Source organism: Tachysurus vachellii, chromosome 7 (assembly GCF_030014155.1).
Source record: "Tachysurus vachellii isolate PV-2020 chromosome 7, HZAU_Pvac_v1, whole genome shotgun sequence".
Classification (NCBI taxonomy): domain Eukaryota; kingdom Metazoa; phylum Chordata; class Actinopteri; order Siluriformes; family Bagridae; genus Tachysurus; species Tachysurus vachellii.
The window spans coordinates 28,031,764-28,037,239 of record NC_083466.1 but is presented as its reverse complement, the minus strand read 5'-3'; positions in this window follow the sequence as shown (position 1 = coordinate 28,037,239).

Here is a 5,476-nt window from a genome sequence, read left to right as displayed (position 1 = left end):
TTTGCTCCGTTTCCGCTAATTCAACCTGCGAACCCCATGATCGAAGCCGCCACGCCGCCTTGGCGGACACGGGACCCGAGCCACGAAGCGCAGCCAAAGCTGAAAATACAGCCAGGCAGGATCGGAGAGTACGCAGAGGAAATTCCTCACAAAGCATTCGGTCGGCTCTCGAAGGAGGTGCAAGGATACCATGCTCCTCTCCCAAACATACAACGCAAAGAGAGTGCGTGTCGTCCTCCCTGATAAAGCGGGGGCACGGATGCACGCATCTCTTAAAAAGCTTAGATTGCAACATATTATTGTTTTCTCGCCTAGCTTTCCCTAAAATATATTTTTTCTCTCCCTGCATCAGACAGACAGGTCAAACAATTGACACACATACACAGAGCACTTCCTGAAGACAAAGAATCTGGAGAAATGTGACGTAGATGCCCTTATATGGATGCCCTTATATGGATAAATCAGAAAGTCAACATTACAGACAATAACAAGCTTATTTTTAAACGAATGTACTTGGTTTCACTGTCAACCCTGGCTAGAACATCATAAGTGAGAGAGTAAGAAACTTGTATCTAAATCATTGCTGTATATGAGCACACAGTCTACAGAATTGAGGTGAATTGTTGCTAGGTGTCTGTAGTGAAGAACATCACACACTTCTAAGAGACAACTGTAACATGAAAGTAGTTTATTGCACCTTATACTGTATTAATATTAAATCCAGTTTGTTACTGTGAGATCATGCTACTATCACCAGTAGCCAGCAGAGGGCAGCAGTGGGCACATAGTGACAGAAGGAGAACAAATTGCAGAATTCTCCAAGTTGATTAAACTGGATTTCCTGCACCTGTTACATCAACAACCTGATGATGAAGGTCCAGCAGCATTAATAGCACCAAAGTGAGAAGTTTAAAGATCCTTAAATGTCTAATGTAGTAAGAACGTTTCCCACCTCCATCACGGAGAGCATCCTGACTGGAAGCATCACAGCCTGGTTTTGAACAGCACCAAGCAGGACAGACGGGCTTCTCCAGAGGGTGCTGTGACCAGCTAAGCTCTCCGCCCAGAGTAGGACATCTGCACTTGTTCTGTCATACTGTTCTACCCCCGATCTGCATTCATACATTTTATTCTGATGTCATGTTTGTCTGACCTAAATAGTTATTTCTATTTTTTTTCTATTAATATATTGTTGAAATTTTTACAGACAGACAAAAAGCATTTCATTAATGAAATCATGATCTGTGAAATTATAAATAGTCCACTGTTTGGATTTTTCCACCTAGTGCACCTAACCCTGCCCTTACCCTTGTATGTGTGTAAAATAAAGACAGCTGGTGCCAGAATACAAACCTTGTTCAGCTTGTTTACTAACCTGAGATTCTTCCTCTCTGTCCAGAGCAACCTACAGAAGAAACTACAAAAATATGCATTTTTGGAAACTGAAGAAATTTATACTGACGTGCGTGTCCCTTAGTGATATGTTTTCGGATTGCGTAGGAAACCCTTCCACAATCCCACTAAGTAATGTGTCCTAGATTGCATGGCTTAGTGTTGTAAACACAAGATCAACTATCAGAGTTGGTCTTACCTTGAACACAGGTGTCCTTCGAAATCCCTCGGTATTCTAACAAAGGATCCTCTTCAAGATCTTCTACCTAATCTATTATTTGAATCTTTTAGATGAAGAAGTCAGCCTTGTCTTTTCAGGGTTCTCACAACGGGAGGCCTTTTTTTTTTATTAAAAGTAGTGTAATACAGATAAATGTGTGTAATATATGTGAAGTAAAATAAAATAAAATTACAAATAAAATATTCTTCAATTAATCAAACAGTATTAGAATAAGTAAAAGTAATTAAAATGCAAAGATAACAAACCAAAAAACACTCTCCAAGTGTAAGCTTGTGTTTGTTCTCTGATGCACACACTATTAGCAATAACTCACATGTATATATACTCACAATAAGTATAACACACTAAGCTTGCCTCTAGTTGAATACACACTAATAACTGGTTCTAAAACCCTTTTAATAACATTTAATAGTATGTTTCTTAACATCATTATACTTCTAAAAAACATCCTGTCAGGCTTCTCAGGATCTTTATCTGTCTCAATATATTTGTTGTTGCTGACTGTGTGTGCTTAAGCTGTGGTTACATATTATGACACCTTGTTATTTCAGATAAAGCTTTCAATGTCACTCCCTGTCTTGACATTTAAACATGCTGCTAAACATTATATCATTTCTTGAGCATACAAAAGATTTACATAAGTTCATATAAAAGGTAAATAAAACGTATCATTCTATAAAACGGAAAAGAAAACCTATAGCAATTCTATAATCTTTTTTCAGCAAAATGGGTCTTTATCCAACTGTCTAGGTACAGTGTCTATTCCTTCTGTTGTTGAACAAGCTTCCTGAATCTCTTTTGCTCAATTTAATCAGGTACATTCAATTTCTTTATTTCATTCAACAGTTTCCCCATTTTCTCTAGTTTATTTTCCATAGCTTCCTTCTTCCTTGCTTTCTGTCTTTGTTGTCTTCTATTTAATTTTTCTCTTTTTGCTGCATTAATTTCACTTTGTTTATTTATTGAATTAGATAAGGTTGTCACATAAGGAAGTACCAAATGTACGTGGTATGGTAGTTATTCCATTCCTACAATTTCTTTCAACAAAACAAAAACAATTCAAGTAAAACAATAATAAATAAACCAGAAAACCAACTAAATCCAAATTGTGCATGAAAATGAATACTTATATCAAATACAAAAAAAAAACATTTTTGGCTAAATTGCAAATTTTTGCCTAAAATGAAAAACCATAAAAAAAAATAATAAAAATAAAAAAATAAAAAAATAAAAAAAAAATAAAAAAAAAACATGTATGTTACAAAATATATGTATATTACAAAACATATGTATGTCTACAAAACATATGTATGTTAACATACCTGTATAGGTGTAATAGAAAAGTGGGTGACAATAAATAGACTGTAATGTACTGCATGTAAACAATAAAATGAAGAACTAGCAAAGAGCTCCCTAACCTAGCTCAAAAAACCCAAAAAAACTCACACGATACATCTCTGTCCAGAGCTCAGCTCCTACTGACAGCAAGTATGATGAAGCAACTTATATAAGTGAAACCTGCAAGCAGCTTTCAACAACTTTTCAAAATAAAAGTGACACACTACAACACACTAACACAAAGCATTCTGAAATATTAAATATACCACATTGTCACACATGTATAATGGTTAACACTATAACCTTAAACATATAAAATATAGAAAAAATTGAGATGTATTTCTTATAATATTTGCTACACAAGGATGGGGTTTCTTTTAAAAAACTGCTAGCTGTCAAATGTCATTAGTTTCTGTTAGTTATGTTTCGTTCATTATCATTCTTGTTCACTTACATGTACTGACTCATATTTTTTCTTCACTGCCGACTTTTTTCTACCAGTCCTGACTGTGTACAACATATGACTGCTTTGTCAGATATTTCCTGCTTTTAAAAGACTGCCTTTAATCGCTGGAAACAAGTGCATCCCATTCTTAAATCCCTGGAAATAAGTGGATCCCTGCATTAGCCTGCAGGCTGTAAAGGAGTAAATCATTGTTGGATGTATTGAACGAATCAGCCTCTTACTAGTCGGGATTAAAAACATACAGCAGCTACCATTAGAGGGAGTCAAAGTCATCTATTCACTCTATATGTAATGACAGGTCATGAGACTGAGGATCCATGTGCACGCTTTTAATACAAGCTCGAGGTACAGACAGGCGTAGGTCAGAATCGGCAGTCACAATATCAAAGGTGAGGCAGAAATCAGAAACGGTAATACAGGCAGAAGGTCGGGGCAGGCGGCAGACAATAACAAAGGGGAGCAAAAACCAAAACAGAGTCAAAACCATGAATACACTGACAGACAAACGCTCAGACCGATAGCAGAGGCAAATCGAGACTTCGCAGAGAAGTTCAAGATCCTGTTTAATAGAACGCCTGTGATTGGGATCAGCTGGTGGTGGTAATGACAGGAGCGGTGGCTTGTGGGAGATGTAGTTCGGGAGTCGTTAGAACTCGGGTGAAGGTTTCCTCTGGTGGCGGTCAGGAGACAAGGCAGGTGCTTCATTCATAACAGAGCCCCCCCCCTGTGAGCGGCTCCCGAAGCGAGGAAGAGCGCGCCGTCGGGGCTGCCCGCGAGGTCGAGGGGCTGGCTTGTCTGGATGGGACCGGTGAAACTCAGCAGTAAGTGAGGGGTCTAGGATGTCCCGTGCTCTCACCCATGACCGTTCCTCTGGTCCGTATCCCTCCCAATCGACCAGGTACTCGAGCTGGCCGCCCCGGCGTCTGGAGTCAAGGAGGCTGCGAACCTGGTACGCTACCTCGTCCCCGATCAGCAAGGGCAGTGGCGCTGGTGGTTCGGCAGTTTCCTCTCGCCCCCCTCTCGGACCGTCGGCAGGCTTAAGGAGTGAAACATGAAACGTGGGAGATATGCGGTAGCCTGGTGGTAGTGCCAGGCGGTAGGAAACAGGATTCACCTGTCTAAGCACCTTAAAAGGACCCACGAACCTGGGGCTGAGTTTCCTGCAGGGGAGACGGAGTCGTATGTCGCGGGTGGAGAGCCATACCCATTGCCCTGGCTGATATTCAGGATGTGGTCTACGCCGTCTGTCGGCTTGGCGCTTCTGGCAGCAGATGGCTCTCTGTAACTGGCGGTGTGCCACGCTCCAGGTTTCCTCGCTCTTACGGAACCAATCATCTACGGCAGGTAGATCAGAGGGTTCACCGGACCAGGGGAACAGGGGAGGCTGGTATCCGAGGACACATTGAAAGGGCGTGAGACCGGTGGCTGGCTTGATGAGCGAGTTCTGTGCGTATTCTGCCCACATTAGATATTTGCTCCAGTCAGTCTGGTGATCGTGACAGTAGGAACGAAGAAAGCGAGTGAGCTCCTGGTTGAGACGTTCGGTTAGCCCATTGGATTGTGGATGGTATCCCGAGGTTAGGCTGACGTTCATATTCAGTCTTTTGAAGAAAGCTGCCCACACTCGGGAAGTGAATTGTGGGCCCCTGTCCGAGACGATGACCTCGGGAATGCCGTAGAACCGGAACACATTACTGCACAAGGTTTCAGCTGTCTCGAAAGCCGTGGGTAGCTTGGGTAGCGCAATCAGGCGGCACGCTTTGGGGAACCGGTCTACGACTGTGAGGATGACGGTACAGTTATCGGACTTGGGCAGGTCGGTAATAAAATCGATGGCGATATGAGACCAGGGCCGTTGAGGGATGGGTAGTGGTTGCAGTAAGCCTGCCGGGAGCTGATGTGATGACTTGGACGTGTTGCACACGGCACACCTCCTTACAAACTCCTGGGTGTCCTGGAACAGAGAGGGCCACCAGAAAGTGTTTCGTACCAGATGGAGCGTGGCTGATATGCCGGGATGACCGGAGCTGGGTGTAGTG